General features: G+C 46.3%; 1 long non-coding RNA gene across 1 annotated transcript; it reads left to right on the top strand.

The window, feature by feature from the left end:
• The first annotated feature begins 1,134 nt into the window (after positions 1–1,134).
• LOC115081019 lies at positions 1,135–3,560 on the top strand. The gene is made up of 3 exons (XR_003853714.1): positions 1,135–1,441; positions 2,942–3,090; positions 3,484–3,560. It is a non-coding gene; the product is annotated as an uncharacterized LOC115081019 (long non-coding RNA).
• The last annotated feature ends 17,913 nt before the right edge of the window (positions 3,561–21,473 follow it).

Here is a 21,473-nt window from a genome sequence, read left to right as displayed (position 1 = left end):
CTGGAATGGGAGTTCACGCTTGTAACAGAACACCAACTGCTCCTATGGATAAATAGAAATAAGGAGTCCAATGCGAAGGTGATGAGATGGTTCCTGGCCCTTCAACTATAAAATATGACATAGAGCAGGCAGAAAAAACACCAATGCAGATTTCTTGTCTAGAGGGGTGTCTCTAGTATAGGCAGGCACTCATTCCAACAAGGCTGAGCTAAGGGGGAGGATATGTGACGGTGGTTCTCAACCGTTTTTCCGTCATGACACACCTGACAGGTGATGCTCACGTGCATGATACATTTCACACTAACAGCTATTCTAAAAAAAAAAAAATCCAAGATATTTTATTGTTGAAAATGATGCAGGAGAAAATTAACATATTCTTTAATTTCAATAACTGCTTATAAAATATCTATTAAATGTTACTTGTTCACAAAAAATGTTAATCTTTGCTTACTGCATCAGTGAGAAATCTGGGACTGATATGCATATGCAGCACACAGTTTTTCAATACAAACTCCCATTGCATTTCACTATCATCCTCAGACAGTTCTGATCTTATACAGTGCAGAGTTAGGAAATGTCCCCTTTCAACTCACCGTACAAAAAAATATATTCAAATTCTGATAGCCCCTCAGTAATAGTACTACGAAATCCCTTCCCTGCCAGCCACTTTTGTGAAATAACACGAAAACCTGCTAAAAAAAAGCATTTAGAAATTATATAGCATACGAGCCATATCGTAAGAGCACTAACACCCAGGACTTGAACAGCAACCACCTTACCTATGAAAAAGCAAGGCTGCAAATATAGAACTATTGGAAAAACAAAGCAAAACCAGACTGCTCTAGATTCCTACACAGAATCTACATCCTAGTTAGCAGAATCCCTCACCTCTGTCAAGCCTGCAGAATGCAGACTGACTCTTATCTAATACAGAATAAAAGACCACACATTAGAAACAACCATACAAGGAAAAACTGAAACTCCAAGAAGTGAGAGGGAGGGGCGGCGGGATGGCAGGGCAGGATACAGCATGCCTGCAACATTTTTGGATTGGGTTGGCGGTGGCAGTGATTGCCAGGGTTGAGGGAAAAGCAGCAACAGGGAGCAGTGAGAAGGAATTTCAAGTACCAGGCTCCTTACTCTGCACTCTCCTGAAGCAGCAAGCACATGTGGCTGTTATAGAAAGCAGAGGCTTGCTATGTCAAAGTTTTGGTGACACACCTTCCACCATTGGAAACGCCCTCAGACCAGGCACAGCTGTCTCTCCCGGACCTCCTTAAGATGCAGACCCACAAGGAATCCTGGGTGAAGAGAGGAGCCCCTCACCTGACTATAAGAACTCAGGGCTTAAAAGTGTTAGATAGGCCCTGGGGAGCAGGCAGGAACCCAGTCTATGCAAAGACCTGCTATGTGGGATGTCTGCGTGCTACCTGAACTTAAGGTGAGCTGTATTCTTTGTTGATTTTGCTTTTCACAGTAAATAAATTGCACGTAAAGGGCCTGATTTTAAAAAGTATTTGCTCACTTGAATTCAGGTTTTACACTTACTCAAGTAAGGGTTCTTTTGACAATTGCTACAATAACATGCCATTGAATTGTTCATAGGATTTGCTCGCGTACGTTACGTTTACGTGCGTAACTCCTTTGAAAATTCACCTGAAAGGAAACAGCCAGAGAGAGTCTGCCTCCTTATTCCTCCTGGCTGTTTCCCAAGCCGCTGTTGCCCAAGCTATCACATCCTTGAACTGAAGCATCATTACCGAAAAGCATTGTAGTTAAACTTTTTTTTTTTTTTGTTCAGGGTTAAGAGAGATTTAAGGTGGGAAGAAAAATGTTCCATCTCTCTTTGAAATCTGTATTTGTGTAGTTTCAGAAAATAGGGCCAAGTTGTACACATCCTGTTCCATCTTTATATCCACATCTCTGCTCCTGCATGTGATCACACAGTCCCTGAGCTCACTAATAGAGGCTCAACCTGCCCCCAGCATGGGGGTGGATCATGGGATCTGTGCAGTAGATGGAGAGAGGAAGTGCTGTGGAGGGGAGGTGGGGAGAGCCAGGGGGTCACCGATAGCAATCCTTGCCTGTGGCATTGTGTTCCCTGGTAATGGTTCTGCACATAAGGGTTCTGTCTCTGACATCCTTACCCAGTCTATACCATCTCCAGCAGTCATACCTTCATACAGGAGCTCTAGAGTCATCTATTTTACTGCTGGCAGAAGTCAGCAAACTTGGCAAGCATTTCCTTCACACTCAATCACATTGGCTGATGACTTTTATGAGAAAAAGTTCTTCTTACCTCCTTCTACTTCTCTGTACAAGGATACAGAATATATTAAAACATGGTGGAAGGCATGACATGCAGAGAGGAGTCATTTATAAATAAATAAATTAATAAATTAATTTTGGAACCAAAAGAGCGACAGCAGCCACTTGGCCATCTTGTCCCATCTATGAAAGCAGCTCTTTATTAGGAATATACTTGGAAGAAGATTTGGTCCCTTAAATTGAAAAACTGCTCTTTTTAATAAAATGCATACTATATATATATATATATATATATATATATATATATATATATATATATATATATATATATATATATATATATAAGCTGTTGCCAATCGTTATTCATCATTGTCTGTCTGAATGGAAATGGTAACATAACCCCCTCCTCATGCCCCACCTAGGCCACCCTTCCTCCAATTCATTCCTCTGCACGTGTATTGGAAACCCAATGGCATGCAATGGCCTGTTCCAGTAAGATGAAAGAATCTTGTTTACATATACAAACCTTTTCTTTAAAGCTTTGGGTTCTCATATTATTGATATGTCCAATATATGATGAGATTGAACTGTAATACTGGAGTTTTACCTTTCTATCACCGTTGGTAAGCTGTCAGCTAAAATGATTTTCGTTCTTTTATGTTTTGTCTTTTAGACTGATAAGGAAAGCAGAAATACCATCTTTCTGGTCTGTAGAGCAGAGTGAGGCACCCCATTATGTCTAAGGGGAGTTCATGGATGCAAGCATACTCCATTGGTTGGAAGAAGGAAACCAACAGAAATCAGTCTGAAAGGCGAACTCTGGTAAGTCATGTTTACTCATCCTGTGAGTGTTTATCTTCGCATTTATCTCATTTATTCCACGATGTCTGAAAGCATGCTTTCATATGGGATCTTTAGCTGTCTTTTATATGCTGATATAGCAGGTTTCATGTGTTGTGGTTGGTTTGTATGTGCTAGAAATTAAACTATTTTGCACTCCATGTCTGATGCTTATACCTATGTCCTTTGTATGAGTTGTCTTCATTTGCATTCTTCTTGTATGTGGAATAAGTGTTGCTCCTGATATGGCTACAACCTTTGCTGTCTTTTTTTATTACATTTTCTTATTTTTCAGGTTTGTATATTATCACTTTTCAGTTTTACTCTATGGTCATATATGATACTGTCTACTTGTGTGATCCTTTTGTTTTTCAGAGACCATGCTGCTACGTTTCTAAATGATCTACATCCTTCAGTCCAGATCATCCTTCATTAAATGCATGCAAACCTTGGAAAAGAACTGATGGCTCTTTTGCAGATGGAACTGAATCCGCTGCCTAATATCTTGCTTCATAATTCCTGGACTCCATTTTGTCTACAGAGCATCATTTATGATTTGCCTTTTTTCTTTTTCAGCCACATCATGACAAGGCTGGTTCTCGGGCAGAAAAATGACCGATAGAGAGGCATAAACAAACCACCATTCAATTTTGCAAATATAAAAATAAGTGAGTGTTGAAAGTATTGTATACCAAAACAGCCTACATTTACCTTATACAGTCAATACAGCAACTATATCAGAGATGGCAAACTCCAGTCCTCGAGTGCCACACACAGGCCAGGTTTTCAGGATATCTACAATGAATATGCATGAGAGAGATTTGCATGCACTGCCTCCATTGTATGTAAATCTATCTCATGCATATTCATTGTAGATATCCTGAAAAGCTGGCCTGTTTGTGGCACTCAAGGGCTAGAGTTCGGCATCCCTGAACCTTTATTGTAGTATATGTGTGCAAAACATGTGATCATTTCTGAGCACAAGAACACATAATCTAATCATTTACTATATTTTTATAAATGCAAAATCTATTTTTATTAAAAACAAGCCCTTAAAATATTACATTTTGCATATTATGCAAAACCATATAACCATAGTTTGTTTTTTGTTCTTGTGTATCTAAATATTTTATTATGGTGGTTTTTATATTGCAATCCACTCTGAACATTGGATAAAGTGGGGAAAAACATCCTTTCAAATAAATACTTATCTGAACATTCTGCAAGGGAAAAACCACACATTAAAGAGTGTTTTGGTTTTTTTTTTACCCCCAAATCACCTTACTGCCACAACAGTGTTCTGGAAGTTGATACATAATTCTGGGGGGTGGGGGACTCATAGGCATAAGAAATTAAACCATGTCATGTTACATCAAGAGTAATAGTCCATCTAATCGGCATCCTGTCTCTGCCAATAGCCATTCTGGGTCACTTGGAAATACCTGGCAGATCCCAGAAGTGAGGGAGCAAATCTTGAGTCTGCCTGGTTAATAATTGTTAATTGACCTTTCCTCTAGGAACATGTACAATTTTTTTTTAAAGCCTAGCTGTGCTACTGGCCTTGACCACGTCCTCCAGCAACAATTGCCACAGCTTAATTGTGTGTTGACTGAAAAAAACACTTTCTGAAATGTGTTTTAAATCTGCTATTGATCAGTTTCATTGCGGGTCCCCTCATCCTATTTTTTTTTTTTTATAACTTTCTAAATATAGAAACACACCGATAACTGAAAAACAATATACCAAAATAAACATGCATAGTACAGAGATACAAGGATCATGGACATCATTCTAGACAATCTTGACTATTACAATACTCTGTACCACATGTCTCACAGGCAGACTATTGTGATGATTCCCTGAGAAATATGTTTCCTTCAGGTCCAGTATTGTTCCCAGATGACACTAAATTTCAAGTTTATCCCAATGCAGATAAGTCAATTTGTCCATCCATGCTATCTCAGTCAGTGTAGACTATCAATGTTGGATTTGAGGGCAATTCTTCCAAAAAAAAAAAAACAGGCAATGGTTGTGCTGCATGGAGATAAAGACCCACCAGTCTTTTCAAATATTTACTCATAACATCATCCCCCCCATATCCCCAAAAGGCACAACTGTGGAGTCAGAGCAAAGGAAGAATTAGCGATATCCTGAGTAAAAAGGTCTAACTTACTCCAAAAGCAATGAACCTTGGCACATTCCCACCAAACATGCAAGTGGCAAGAATCTCACATTGCCTCCAACAAAGTGGACTGGACAAGCTAAATTCAGAGAAAAATAGCAGGCAACTATAGGCCCTATGCATAAGGAAACTTTAGCAGCAGCACTCCAGCTACCCTGCCAATCCATTTCATTTAGCTCCAATTGAAGATCCCAATTTCAGCTCACTATAAGAGATTCACTAGTATCGAGTTCCCCATCTCCTAAAGCTAAAAAATGAAACAACTTTGTGATACCCTTGGATACTGGGGCAGACAGATTTAAAATGTTTTCAATTCAGTTCCTTTAATGAAGAAGTAAAGCTACCTCACTCCCTCCCTATGTTAACCTACAAATTTGTAGATATAAGTAGTGGTATGTGTTACGGTTGCCGCTCGCTGGGCCCAACCCGCGAGCAGCTCCTCTCACCTCTGTGCTGCTGCTGTCCCGGTCGGGCCAGTGCCCGACCACCTGTCCTCCTCTTTCGCGGCTGCTGCTGCCATCTGCAGCAGGAAGGACCGCTGCACTTTCCTTTTCTTCGCGGCATGGAGCTGCTGCCTGGACGTTCCTCTTCGCCGCCCTGGTGCCGCCACTGTACTCCACTTCGCGGCAGGTGCCTGTTCCGGGCCCTGCATAGGCGCGCACTCGCGTCTCTACTCTTCTTTTAAAGGGCCAGCGGCGGGAAAGCCCCACGGCCCCATCGGATGATGTCATCAGCCTGCTCCTTGACTAGCCCTATAAAAGGGCCCTGCTTCCTCTCCTCGGGGCCTTCGCATCGGATCTTCATGGTCATCCATGCTTCCTCCATCCGGTCAAGGTCCTCCGTGGTCTGCCTTTATCTAGCTGGTTCCGTGTTCCATGTTAGATGTCCCTGGTCTCCGTGGATGTTCCTGTTCCTCATTGGAGCTCCTTCGTCATCTCTCCAGTGTTCCTGATGTTCCATGTTCCTGTGTTCCAGCCCTGGTCCTGAAGTCCCTGTCTCTGACCCTTCGTCCTGCTTCCAGGTTTCCTGCTCATTCACCTTTTCTGGCGTGCCACCGTCGAGGTCCATGACCAGACCATTGGGGGCTTTGTGGGGTACTTCATGGCACAAGGCCGGTCTTCACATTTGCAGCGCAAGTCTCCGGAAGGCCCTTGTTTTTAATGCCGAGGTCTGTTCCTGAATCTGAGTTCTTGAATCCTGAATCTTGAATCCTGTTCCTGGTCTTTGGAATTCCTTGTTCCTGCTTCCGTCCATGCCCTAGACTCAAGCCAGAACCTATTCCGCTTCAGCATGGTCCGCAACCAGCCATGGCGACTGTGTAGGGTGCGCCTTCAGTGCAGGCCTCTCCTGAATCTTTGTCATGTTACCAGTTCCAAGTCTTCATTTTCTCATCTGGAATCTGCTTTGCTTCCAGCGTGGTCTGCAACCAGCCATGGGTGGCTGTGTAGGGCGTGCTGCAATGGAGTACTCACCTGTACTAGTGCCTGAATCCCGAATCTTCGTCTGAGTCTCCCAAGTTCACGAGTTCCATGTCTCATCTTGTTCCTTCCCTCAGCCTCCATCTGGCCTCACTCACTCATCATTCCCTAGCGGCAGGTCTGGAAGGGCTACCAAGTGGCTGGAGGGTACTCTTGAGACCAGCATTGCGTTGCTGGGTCTCCCCAGTCCATGCAGGTCCAGTAGAGGTCTGAGCCTGCCTTGTTCCAGTTCCTCGATGTTCTATATCTCAAGCTTGGTCCAGCCTTGCTCCAACTCCAACCCATGCTTGGACACTCTCACCTCCCACAGTGTGTGTCTTGGGACTCATCCCTGTGCTGTGCCTTGGTCCAAGGGCTCACATCCCTCTAGAGCAAGCGACCGCACATCCGCGCTCGGAGCAGGATGGTAATGTAGAAAAAGAGGATCCCACTCATAATTGATCTAGAAATCTCAGTCCCTGTTTATACTAAATTTCAATATCTGGGGAAAAGGAAATAAGAGAAAGATGTGCATTAGCATATATGGGAAGGATGGGAGAATACAGTTCCTACCCTCTGTATAAAGGTTTCCATACTTTGAGGGAATATGAGAACGAAGGGTGGTTCCTGCATATATCATTCAAATTATTTGCCCCGGTGGATAAAAGCAATAAACTAACTAGATTATGACCTGTGGTTTGACCTTTTTTCAAGTCTCAATCTCCTTCACACAGACAAGGTAGTAAATGTAGAGATTGGGAAACTCAAGCCCACCACCATCCTTAGGCATCTGCAAAGTGTCCAGTTTTATTCTCGGAACTCTTTTGTGCACAAAAAAGATGAAAGAAAACCCCATAACTGCATAAAAAAATCGATGAGGAAGATCACAGGGAATCTGTTGAAATAAATAAAGGAGTTTGGGTAAAATTATCATTTTAACCATACGTGCTCTGCCAATAAGTGAAATATATAAAACATTCCAACTGTCCAGATCAGTTCATGTCCCATGCAAAAGAGGGATATAATTCAGTTTATACAAATCCCATGCATTGCCTGTGTTACGCTCGCCGCCCGCAGCAGTCCCACAGTGCGGCTCTCTCACCGTTTCAAGCAGGTTCCTGGTTCCAGCTCTCCATCGCTAGCTGTAGCTGGCTGCCGGCCCCGACCTCGGGCTCCCGCCAGCGCCTACGGCCCTGCTCCACTGCCCGGGACCTCCAGCCAGGACGCTTCCCTCCGGCTGGCCTCTCCACGGGGTTCATGGAAAGATGCCGCCGGCAGTGTTGTGCCCCTCCCTAGGTGTGTGCACACGAGCATCTGTGAATGCTTTAAAGGACCCGTGGCGGGAACCTGCCTGCCCTTGCTGTGCCTGCCGACCCAGGCCGGCGGCAGCATCAAAGAGGAGGGTCACTGCCGTGGACTGCCGCCAGAGGTCAGGCCGGCGGTGGCTAAAGGTGAAGGAATGCTTACCTCACCACTGGAGGCCAGGCCAGCAGCGGCAGAAGGGAGGAGGAGCACCGTCGGAGGCCAGGCTGGCGGCGTGGAGGAGGGTGAGAGGGGGGCGGGGTGAACGGGGGTGGGGTGAGGGGAGCACATCTCATTCCTCGCCTCAAGCGGCAGACTGCCTGGTGACGCCCCTGGTGTCTGGCTTTTAAAATTCACCTTTATGGGCTCTTTGAACAGGCGCCCAGAGCTCCTGATTCCCCAGACAAAATAAAACCTTGAACTTTAGTCACTGTGTCATTCATTCTATTAGAACTAATTACACCTGCACACTTCATTCATCACATCATAGAACTAGAAAAAATGACAGCTAATAAGGACTGCAAGGCCCATTCCTGATGCAATACCACAAAGCTTGCTCAGTCTTAAGCTTTAGCCTGGTGGAAAAGAAGCCCACAGGACAACGTGATGATGCCAGTGCAGCAGGGTATTTCAACCCCTGCCTCGCTCCCAGCCAGTGCCTCAGCACAGATCCTCCTGCCGTGCCTCACTGCCTTTTTTGTTGTTCTTGTATTAGACATCTCCACATCCTCTGGGAGGAAGGAGGCAATTCCATACCAATATCCACCATGTTTTCTATGAAGATGCAGTGTATTTCCTTATTACTCCTGAGTCTGCTCCATATCAGTCACATATCAAGACACCATGTTCTACAGGTTCATTTCCAATGATAATAATGCACAGAAAGCAAGCATTTGATACTTTAATGGCAAATATGATAGTCCACCTCCTATGAAAACATCCCAAAAGCAAATTACATCATAAATATTATAAAAACCATGATACAGACATAATAAAGCATAAAAAAATAATCCAAACAATAAAAAAAATATAAATAGAATTTAATTAAAAATCAAAACAATAGTAACAATAAAAGCTCTAAACAGTAGTATGTCCCATACAGTTCCTTAAAGATTTTATTCCTCTAGAAAAGCTCACTTAGGCTTTCAATTGTTTTCTAAAAACCAGGTATAATGTCTCTGAATGGATATCAAGTTGAACAGCATTCCACATCTTTGGAGCAAAGTAAACCAAAGCAGAATGACGAGTGGATTACAGCTTAATCACAGGTGCTGGAGCAATTTGGAGTGGCCCCTATTGATCCTTAATGGTCTCACTGGTGAATAATACACCAACTAATACGTGAGGTATTCTGTACCCTTATGATTCAAACTTTTGTTAACAAGACAAAGGACTTTAAACTGAATCCAGTTTGGAATGGGCAACCAGTGAAGCTTGTTCAGAACTGGCATAATGTGGTTCCTAACTTTAGCCAAAAGTCTAGCTGCCGTATTTTGTAAAAGCTGAAGGCAGCACAATAGATTCAACAATAGTCCCCATTACAGGGTTACAATAGTCAATGTTGACATTGCTAATGCATGGAAAAAACCATAGCTAAGTTCTGTCTGGGTAGATAAGAAGAAATTTGCCTAAGCTTTTGAAGACACAAACGTAAGGGGTACTTGGTTCCTTCACCACTAATTTTTCCCTGCAAGCGGCTCCGACGCTGCCATCTTCTTCCTGACCTGCCACCATTCCTTCCCTTAGGCCCGCACGCATGTGCCTCAGTGCAATATAAAGACCCCAGGTGGAAAAGAAGCCCACAGGACGCCGTGATGATGCCAGCGCAGCAGGGTATTTCAACCCCTGCCTCGCTCCCAGCCAGTGCCTCAGCACAGATCCTCCTGCCGTGCCTCACTGCCTGCAGTGCGTGTTGCTCTTCATTCCTGCTCTTACTCCTGCCTGTCTTGTTCCAGCCCAGTCTGTCTTGTTCATGTTTCTGCCTGACTTACTCCAACCCTGCCTTGCCTCTCTTCCGGTCCGGCTCCAGCCTGACTTGTTTCAGCCTTGCCTGTCTGCTCTTGTTCTGCTCCATCTCTCCCTGTCAGCCCTGCCTACCCCACTGCCTCCTTCTTCCTCTCTGACTGCCTTTTGGATGCTGATGACGGCCTGGATAGTGACCTTGCCTGATCTCCGCCTGCCCTGACCACTGTCTGGATATCAATGCTGCCTGATCTCCATCTATCCTGAACTTGGCCTAGTTCTGACTCCGCTGTTCTTTGGACCCTTGCCTAAGTCCTGCTGGCCTCCAAACCCAAGGCTTCAACCTGAGGAGGATGAGGCTAGTATAGGTAAATCCTAGCTCCAGGACCAGTCAGTCAGTCTGCCTACTGTTGGTGGGGGTCCAACTGGTTTGACAGGCTACAAGTGCCAATCTCACCACAGCTCTAGGTCTCACACCCCGTGACAGAACCCTTGTGAGAAAGATCAAAGAGAGAAGATACCTGGGACTCTAGAGGTAGCCTAGAGTTTGATTGGACTGCCAGGCTATAAGCAACTTGCTGAGGCATTAAAACAGTGTCTTTGAGGTACTGGGGGAGAGTACAGGATGAAGAACCAGAGGGGTCTGGATGATCTCAAGATAGACTGGGCAAACTGGTGGACTTATTGGGAAAACTGGAACTATCTTTCATGTGAGCATGTTTTAACATCCATTTACTTGTACGCGTTAAAACCGACAAAGTCCCAAGATACGCAAAGTACTTTTGCTTGAGTGACAGCTTAAAATTAGGAGCGCAGATTTGGGCGGTAGGCGTATTTTTAATCATACGTGTGCAGCCGCGTGCATGATTTATAATTCCAGAGTATGTCCGCTCGCACGTGCATATGCGCATGTGTGGGTGCCCGCACGCTTGATTTAAAGTTACTGTCGATGACTGTATGCCCTCTGGGGATAGGAACATACTTACAGTGCCTGGATGCAATCCGCTTTCAAGTCTTGAAGGGCAGAATTCAAATCACATAAATAAATAAGTGACAAGAAATGCAGCTTCCTCGATGATCAATTTTGTGTGTAAACGGTTTTTATTAGTATTTCCAATAAGAAGAGTACAAACACCTAGGGAGTGTGGGGTACTTCAACACTCCCTAGCCCTTTCAAAAACAATGTGCTTGCTGTACAAATACTCCCCAAAATTCCCCTCCTCCCAGAAGATCCCTCCCCCCTCCCCCCCCTTCCCTCTGTAGTCTCTGAAACATGTCCACATTCAGTTGAGAAAGAGCATACTACAGTGGTAATCCCAGGCCAGACAAGTGGAGCCTCAATCATTCAACAGTCTGCTCCGAGCTCGGTGTGGGAGGGTCTGAATATAAGTGTCCCAAATTGCAAGAAAGCAATTTGGGACACTTATATTTTTAGACACCCCTTTATATATATTTTAGACACCCCTTATATTTTAGACACCACTCATATTTTTAGACACCCCTTTAACTCCCAGCCCCCCCTTTTCTGCCCCTTTTGTCCCCCATTTATCGAATGTTTTTTAGTTCTCTGTATAACAAAGTTCCTTTTATTGATTGTTCTCTGTAAAGATACCAGCCCCCTTTTCCCTACCTCGTTTTTGCCCCTCTCATGATTGTTTATAGTTCTCTCTAAAATAATGTCCATATTATTGCTTGTTCTCTTTTAAGTTAGTTTTCCTTTTAATGATTGTTCATTGTTCTCTGTAAAGCTCGTTTGCTGCATTTCGTTTACTGTGAACCAATGAGATGTTCCCAACGTTCATCGGTATATAAAAAGATTATAAATAAATAAATAAATAAGAAAGCGGCGTGGAGCGGGTGGCGAGTTCCGGGCTGAGAGATATTCCACATGCATAAGCGAATAAAAGAGACTTCGCCAGGTCCCAGAAGAAGGCAGATCCGTGGTCCTCCAACCCCTCAAAATGACCCTTTTCCCCACTAGACAAGCTTTGTGGATTAATAACCGGGTGCCGGGATCTCGGATCCTCAGTGGGGGGATGTACCCAAATAGGATCCATAACGGAGCTACCGGAATGGAGACCCCTTAAAATTGTAACTAGGTGTCAGTGATCAATTTTATATCCAAGCTGCGAAGTGTTTCACAAGAGCAAGTCACATTAGAGAGCCGTGTTCCCAACACCGCTTTATTTTTATTTATACAGTTCAGAATGAGGCTTCTGTATTGAATGCTTATCACACTACCTCCAGCTGGAAGCACTATCCACTCTATTACTAATTAATTCAGATAATATAGAGGGCATAGTCCACACTCCAAAGCTCAAATCCCCTGCAGTCACAAAGTATACACTGACTATTTAACTTTTTGATTCTCAACATGAACTCTGGAACCGGGAACTTGCAATTACAGCCCTGATTTTGGCATAAAGGGAGGCAGCACAGACTGTGAGGCGAGCTCCATTTTCATGTTGTTTTGTGGCAAATTTGGGTCCAAAAGATTCAAATGACTGGAAGAGATCCAAAATGTATTGGAATAATTTTTAGGAACATAATGGAACAGATTCAGAATAGACAAGACAATATATATATATAACATGCATGGAAAAAACATACGTTTCGCATTTCACTAAGGAAACAGCCACTCCTAGATCCCTGAGGCTTGGTCTTTCAAGCGCACATTATAAGCATATTTTCTCCTTTTGGTCTGCTACCAGTACCTATACAAAACAGAAGAAAGTAGAGGGACAGAAAGATAAGGAAAAGAAAGTATTAAAATATTCACTAAGAAAGAAAGAGAACAGAAAAGAAAAGGACACAGAAAGAGATAAAAGAAACAAAAAAAAGGAACAGAGTGAAGATCAGAGAACAAGAGAAAAGAGACACACTGAGCCAGAAAATGAACCCAGGGACACCCAAGGTTGGAAACTATTTTGTTATCTGTTAGAAAATATTTATACCTCATTGGTATAAAATATATCAATGCCTGACTATGAATACCTCCTCTGTACCAGTCTATGCTTGTTTGATTGTTTGTTGAGTAAAGTTATGAACGTCACTTTGTAAAGCGTTGTGATCTACACATGGAATGAAGGTATATGAAGTGTGTGAATAAATACATCAATCTATCTTGGGACCCAGCTCAAAGTCTCAGGGCTTGGGTATGTCTCCCACTGGGAATTTACATGCTGAGAACAGCAGGATTTTGAACTTTTTCTGGCGCATAGTTATTTCTCTTGTGTGCACCGGCCTGCTCTGAAGCCTTTGTACTGGGTTTGAAATATGCAGTGGTTGCACAGTTTGAAGAACGTGCTTTGGGGTGTATTTTGAGAGTAGATTACAATGATTTTTCATGGGGATATTTCACTGGATAACCCCCCCCCCCTCCTCCCGCCCCTAGGGGCGGATTTTCAGAGCCCTGCTCGCGTAAATCCGCCCAAAACCGGGCGGATTTACGCGAGCAGGGCCCTGCGCGCCGGGAAGCCTATTTTACATAGGCCTCCCGGCGCGCGCCTAGCCCCGGGACTCGCGTAAGTCCCGGGGTTCTCGGAGGGGGGCGTGTCGGGGGGCGGGCCCGGTCGTCGCGGCGTTTCGGGGGCGTGTCGGCAGCGTTTTGGGGGCGGGTACGGGGGCGTGGCTACGGCCCGGGGGCGTGGCCGCGCCCTCCGTACCCGCCCCCAGGTCGCGGCCCGGCGCGCAGGAGGCCCGCTGGCGCGCGGGGATTTACGCCTCCCGGAGGGAGGCGTAAATCCCCCGACAAAGGTAAGGGGGGGGTTTAGACAGGGCCGGGCGGGTGGGTTAGGTAGGGGAAGGTGAGGGGAGGGCAAAGGAAAGTTCCCTCCGAGGCCGCTCCGATTTCGGAGCGGCCTTGGAGGGAACGGGGTAGGCTGCGCGGCTCGGCGCGCGCCGGCTATACAAAATTCATAGCCTTGCACGCGCCGATCCAGGATTTTAGTGGATACGCGCGGCTCCGCGCGTATCTACTAAAATCCAGCGTACTTTTGTTTGCGCCTGGAGCGCAAACAAAAGTAGGCTGTTCGCGCTCGTTTTAAAATCCGCCCCCTAATGAATTGCTCACTTCTGGCATTTTGAGGAATATAAGTATCCCAGAATCTTCCACCAGAAATCTTGTAGCCTTACTCTGATCCCGCTGCACCAACCCATTGTGAACAGCGTTCGAACACTAATGGGGGCAGATTTTAAAAGGCGCGCGAATAGCCTACTTTTGTTTGCGCTCCAGGCGCAAACAAAAGTATGCTGGATTTTAGTAGATACGCGCGGAGCCGCGCGTATCCACTAAAATCCTGGATCGGCGCGCGCAAGGCTATGAATTTTGTATAGCCGGTGCGCGCCGAGCCGCGCAGCCTACCCCGTTCCCTCCAAGGCCGCTCCGAAATCGGAGCGGCCTCGGAGGGAACTTTCCTTTGCCCTCCCCTCACCTTCCCCTCCCTTCCCCTACCTAACCCACCCGCCCGGCCCTGTCTAAACCTCCCCCTTACCTTTGTCGGGGGATTTACGCCTCCCAGAGGGAGGCGTAAATCCCCGCGCGCCAGCGGGCCTCCTGCGCGCCGGGCCGCGACCTGGGGGCGGGTACGGAGGGCGCGGCCACGCCCCCGGGCCGTAGCCACGCCCCCGTACCCGCCCCCAAAACGCTGCCGACACGCCCCCGAAACGCCCCCCTCGGAGAACCCCGGGACTTATGCGAGTCCCGGGGCTCTGCGCGCGCCGGGAGGCCTATGTAAAATAGGCTTCCCGGCGCGCAGGGCCCTGCTCGCGTAGATCCGCCCGGTTTTGGGCGGATTTACGCGAGCAGGGCTCTGAAAATCCGCCCCATAATGTTATCCTGGGGGAAAAAAAGTCAAGCCCCTGAAGGCAAGGGAACAATCAGATTCAGTATCTAGATGGCCTCTTTTGAATCAGAGGCATTGCCAAAGCAGTTAACACTGTAGCCCCGGGGTGCAGGGCTGGCATGATAGCCTTTCCCCCACCCCAACGTCATTCATTTTCTCACAACTGCATGGCCTTGAGAAAGTTAATGCACTGTGGTGCATAGGGGAATATGACTTTAGAAGCTAAACACTTCTCTTTGAATAATTAGCATCTGTTTAATCTTGAGTTAATGGCAGTGGCAAATTTTCTGGTACACTGCCCCTGGCAAGTCATGCAAGAGGGTCCAGAGAAAGCAGCAAACAGGAAAGAAGAGACCTTGGGCAAGTCACGTCATCACCTCCATTGCCTCAGGTACAGACTTGGGGCCTGAATCAGTAAAGCTTTGCTACCATTCTATGTGTACGGGAAAAATGCTTAGTGAATGAGAGGCCTTTAGATTGTGAGCCCTGTGGGAACACGGAAATACATGCAGTATCGGAATGTAATCCGCTTTGAAGTGGCTGAAAGGTGGAATATAAATCAAATAAATAAAGGAGAGATCACACACACAGCCACATTCTCAGAGGTTGCTCAAGGTTTCTGCAGTCAGGGAGAGAAAAGAGGATGGAAGAAAGTAATAAATAAGAGGAAAGCACATATAAACATACAATAACAGCTGAAAAATATAACACACAGGAGAGAAAAACAGAAAGGACAGCACCACTCACTTGCAGCTATATGTGAAACGCCAGTAAACACAGAACACACATGCAGCAGAAGACCACATCCAAAGCAATGGAATGTCATATGATGCTGCAGAACACACACACACACACATATACACACACACATATACACACACACACTTACACACACACATGATACACAGACGGTGCGCACACAGACAGACAGTACACACGCACACAGATACTACACACACACACGGACACAGACACGGAGACACACAAGACACACACACACACACACACACAGACACGCACACACGACACAACACACGGACACAGACACGGAGACACACACCACACACAGAGACACAGACGGGCGCAAACACAGACCAGACATACACACGCACACATAGACACACACACGGACACAGACACTATAACACACACACACACACACACACACATAGACACTCACACCACGGTACCACACACACTTACACATACACTTATACACACACACACACATATACACATACTTGCTCACACACATACATACATACACACTCACACATATACACACACACTTACACATACACTTATACACACACACACACACACACACACATACACACTCACACACATACACACACACATACACTTATACACACACACATATACACACACACACACTTACACACACACATATACACAAACTTGCTCACACACATACATACTCACACATATACACACACACTTACACATACACGTATACACACACACACATATACACTCACACACATACACACACACATACACACACACACATATACACACACACACTTACACACACACATATACACATACTTGCTCACACACATACATACATACACACTCACACATATACACACACACTTACACACACACACACACACACATATACACATACTTGCTCACACACATACATACATACACACTCACACATATACACACACACTTACACATACACACACACTTACACATACACTTATACACACACACACACATACACACACACACAAGACAATGTACCAGCACTCTAACCAGGGGCGTAGTCAGAACAGATTTTTTTTTGGGGGGGGGCTAAGATTAACATCGGTAGGCACTGTGGCCAGCCGCCCTCCCTTATCCCATACTATGTGGGTCTTCATGGTGGTAACTACAATACCTGTATCTTTTCACTGTCACCCTGGCTTGTCTCTGCTGTTACTCACTCTCTCTCTCTGTGGTTAACACAACTTTTTTATACAAAAGCTAATCTCTCAGGCTGCTAATGAGCATTTATGGAAATATGCTTCCATCCAGCCCAGCCATACCTGAACATTTAAGGGGTAAATAATTACCTGCCAAAAGGAAACCAAAACTTTGGTAGCCTCAAACCTTCACAGGACTAGTCCAAGGGCGGTGCCATTAAAGTCTGCCTCTTTAAAAGCACAAGGAATCATTGACTGGCTGTGATTCCAGTGGCCCTCTAACTCCTGCAATTTTAAGGGGCCGACTCAGATGGACATGACCCTACATACAAAGAAAATAGCAGAACATAACAACTACCTCATCAGCAAGTGAGAGAGAGACAGGCACTATCTGAAAGCTGGACTTGTTGGATAACGAGAGACATGTAAATGGACACACTAACAGGGTGACTGTCCTGTACCTGCTACAGTTGGTCTCCACTCCCTTACACCCCTCCAAAATCCTTTGGAAAACACAGGTATTGGAATAATTTGGGAAATACAAGTATAACCCAGCCTGGATGTGGTGAGCCATGTCTGGTGCTGGTGTAGGAGCTGAACACCAGTCTCTCAGTAGGGTTCACAAATGAATAAATGATCAAGCAGATAGTGTAGTGGATTGGGCCCAGAGAGGGGAGTGGTACTTGGCCAAATAGGGAAAAGGGAAGTCATTACACAGCACTTATTTCAGCTCTGTAGCCCTTTTCTGACTGTTTACCTTCTCCTTCATACTTTTTACCAAATTCCACAACCCACCCCGCCACACCTCCCCTCCTCCCCTAGGATCTCATACCATGAGGCATCTTCAAACAAACAAACTTTAATTTCTGGGTTTGCCAGCAGTCAGAGTTAACTATCAGGGCTCACTGGTGTCCATGTCCACAGCCAGGCTGCAGTATTAGCAACAGTCCAAAACACATCAACAAATGGTTTCATATCCACTATATACTTCTTCCCTGTGACAGGAGGAATACCCCAAAACATCCCTCAATTCTCTACATACATTAGACCAGGATACCCACAGTCCTCTCATGGTTCATTTCACTTCATCTACATTAATTCTTCCTCCAGTGGACTATAGTACTCCCAGTCTTCTCAACATCAGCATCAAATTCAGTTACATGTATACTTACTCATTGGACTCAGAGTAACTCTCTTCAGTGCCTTAGGAAGCACTGTATCCTTTCCATTCCCCTTCCCAATTTCTCCTCCAGGTAATAGCAAGGAATGCTCCCTGTATCCCAAGGTCTCACTTCTCTGAGACCCTATTCACATCAGATTATTCCACCAAAGCTGGGACCCAATGTCACTTCTCCTTGTTGAGGACTCAGATCAGGTTCCTTAGTTATTTCTACATAGGGAGAAACACTTCTCCAGCCTCAGATATTTCCCCTTGAGGGAGAAAGCTTCTAAAGAGCTCTTTCCTTGTTGGTTCACCCCACTTCTCCTGTTCCCTGCAGACTCCCTGAGGAAGGGGGAGTGGCTGAGCTGTATACAGAGAGGCCCTGAGATTTCCAGTGTTTTCCCCTAAGACCTTGCAACTGATGCAAACTCCCTGAGTCTCAGGGTGAGAAACTGAGAGTTCCCAGATACAGGACTCACCCAATAGAGGCCGGACAATACTGTCACTTCTAACTCACCACCTTCCCTTTGTAACTCACCTTACTAGAAAATTCCTCACTTCAGTATATTGGGGCCTAGTCATCCCTACATTACAAAAAATAAAAAATAAAAACATGGAATACAATTTAAAACACTAATCTGCTCAGTTTCACAGGTGGCAAACATTTAGAAGCCTCCCATTAGTCAGGAAGCTCTATGGAAACATTGTTTGGCTGTTGCTGCCTTTTTCATTTGTTTGGTGGAAGGAGACTGCACATGAGGTGGTAGGAAGGGAAACAGTGTCAAGGGCAACAGGGATTGAACCTATAGCTTTTGCGGGAGTGCTAGGGAGCGATCCCAATTCCGGGGAGGTTAGTGTGCCCTTGGACCACGGCGCTGAGTCAGGCAAAACATGTCCAAGCTCAGGTGGATAGAACGATGACCAGAAGCCCAGACCTCTGCTGAACCTGAATGCACGAGAAGAGACCCAACAACACAATGCTGGTCTCTGGGGTAGCCCTCCAGCCACTTCGGACCTGCCACCTGGGAACAACAGATGCGTCAGGACGGACAGAGGTCGAGGACAGGCGATGGTACTGGAACAAGGCGAAACACTTGCAAACATGGTCGAGACGAAGACACCTGCAGACATGGTCAAGACGAAGGTACTTGCAAACATGGTCGAGACGAAACACTAGGCAGGGTTGTGGCAAGACTGAGACGAGGCTGAGACAAGACTGAGAGAAGGCTGAAGCAAGGCATATCAGGAACATCGGCGAGGATACTTGATGAGTGAACAGAAGACAGCAAGGTTAAAACTCAACATGAAGTGGAATCTGGGCAGCACTCAAAGGAACCTCTGACCTAGACTAAGAACTCCAGTAACCCAGCATGATTGACACATCCCCAGCGTGGAAAACACACCAGAAGGTCATCTCGAAGTGAAACAGAGGACGGCAAGCAGCTAAGAGTTGAATCTGGATCCAGGACATCTGAGAACAAGGCTTCCAGAAGAGGGGCCAGAAATTGAGAACGCCAGGAGGCGGAACATCTGAAGACTAGACATCGAGATCATCTGGAGACAAGGACATTGGAGACATCTAAGGACGAAGATATCTGAAGGCAGGTTCATCTGAAGCATCCAAGACAAGGAAATCAGGACTTTGAACCCCCAAGGCACTCAATCAAGAGCAACAAGGAGGCGCTGAAAGACGAAACATCCGAATGCCAGGACTTCTGGACTTCGGACCTGAAGGCACTCAATCAAGAGCATCAAGAAGGCACCGAAGGACAGAACAATTGGACATCTAGTGACGAGGACTTCTTCAGACGAAGACATCTGCGGACAGGGGCACCTGTAGACAAAGACATCAGGGGAGACAGGACATCAGAAGGCGAAGATGTTAGGGAAATCTGAAGATGAGGACATCTGAAGACAAGTACATGGAATCTGACGAGAGACCAGGACATGGAACCATAGACGAAGATAGGGAATTCCCACGAAGAACAGAGTGTCTTGCAGAAGCGGAAAAGGACTTCAGAGCCTCCTGGACTGAAGAGCTGGAACAACGAGGAGTCCAGGAGCAGGCAGCTCCTTGCGAAGACAAAGATGAACTAAAGGCAGAGCCCTTTTATAGGGCTGAAGAAGAAACGTCTTGATGACATCATGAGGAGGGGCCGCGGGGCTACTCCCACTGCGGGCCCTTTAAGAGGCAGATAGAGGTGCGGCCGTGCGCCTAAGAGGCAGGACCAGGGACAGTGGTAGCAATGCTGCAGAGAGGAAGTAAGGGTGGCACTAGGCCATGAAGCAAGGCCCAGCATCGAAGGTGGCCTCCTACTGCAGGAAGAAAAGCTGGGGATGGCTCCACACCACGCAGGAAGAGCTGGAGACAGAAGCCCTGCCAGCGCAGGAGAGAGACCGTTGGTGGCCTCTGGGCCACATGGGAGGAACAGTTATGGCGGCTGGGCCGCCACAGAGCACGGCGATGGCAGTCCTGACTGCCACAGGAGGACAAATGACATTGGTGGCCTCCAGGCCACATGGAAGCATGGCAGTATAGCCCACCGTGAAAGAAGGAAGGCGTGGGCGGCCTCCAGGCCGCAAGGTTGAATGACGGCGGCTCCAGGCTGCAAGAACAGCATTGGGGCAGCTGGCAGGCACAGAGAGAGAAGGTCAGAGGCTGCTCTCGGGCCTAACTGCGAGCAGAATTGTAACAACAGCTCTAGGTATTCAAGGCTAGGGGATCCTGTAGTGGAGCCATAAAGACTCTAACTCACCAAGAACTCTATAATACTAAGTGAAGCAAGGTTAGGGAGCCCAATCTCCAGAGGCTCCCTACTAGACCAACATTAGGTGTGTCCCAAATAGACAGCTGTATATAAGGCGCTCTAGCCTGATACACATTTGCTGGTCCAACAATTCACACAGAATTTGCACTCTGATATACTTTTGTCTGGCCATGTTCCTGCAATTCTTGGTTCTTGCTCTGCTCCTGGCTCTTGGCTGGCACTGGTCTTCTATCCTTCCTGGTTCTTGCTTCCACCTGGGAAATCCTGGCAGCCGCATGCACCCAAGGAATGGTGGCTGCTTCAGGCAGAACCACCTGGCCTCTCAAAGGCACATCCCTGCCTGGACATCATACCTACACTGTCTCCAGCGGAGTGGGCCGTGATAGACAGACAGAGAGAGAGAGAGATCTACATGGGGTGGTTGGGGGGTGGGGGAGCAGGGAGTGAGTCTTAAAAGGCACTTGAGCCTGAGAAGCAAGGAGGGTCTACTATCAGTTTACTTACTTCATCCCCATATAATGCGACTGCACAGGTAATTGATCTGTACCTTTTATTTCACTCCCACGGAGACGTGCTGGCTTTCCCAAGTATATCTGGCTAATAACTATTTACAGGGGCCCAGTGTCAATAGTGCACAGTGGTGCACAGGCACCACCTGTTGTGTTCGGCAGACCGTGGGCCAGTCCTACAGCCCATCACACTTACCTTCTGGTTGGCGCCAGCCACGCAGCTTCCCAACTCGGTACCTCTCCGG

The sequence above is a fragment of the Rhinatrema bivittatum genome, chromosome 1 (assembly GCF_901001135.1).
Source record: "Rhinatrema bivittatum chromosome 1, aRhiBiv1.1, whole genome shotgun sequence".
NCBI classification, from domain to species: Eukaryota; Metazoa; Chordata; class Amphibia; order Gymnophiona; family Rhinatrematidae; genus Rhinatrema; species Rhinatrema bivittatum.
This window is presented reverse-complemented; position numbering and strand designations above follow the sequence as displayed.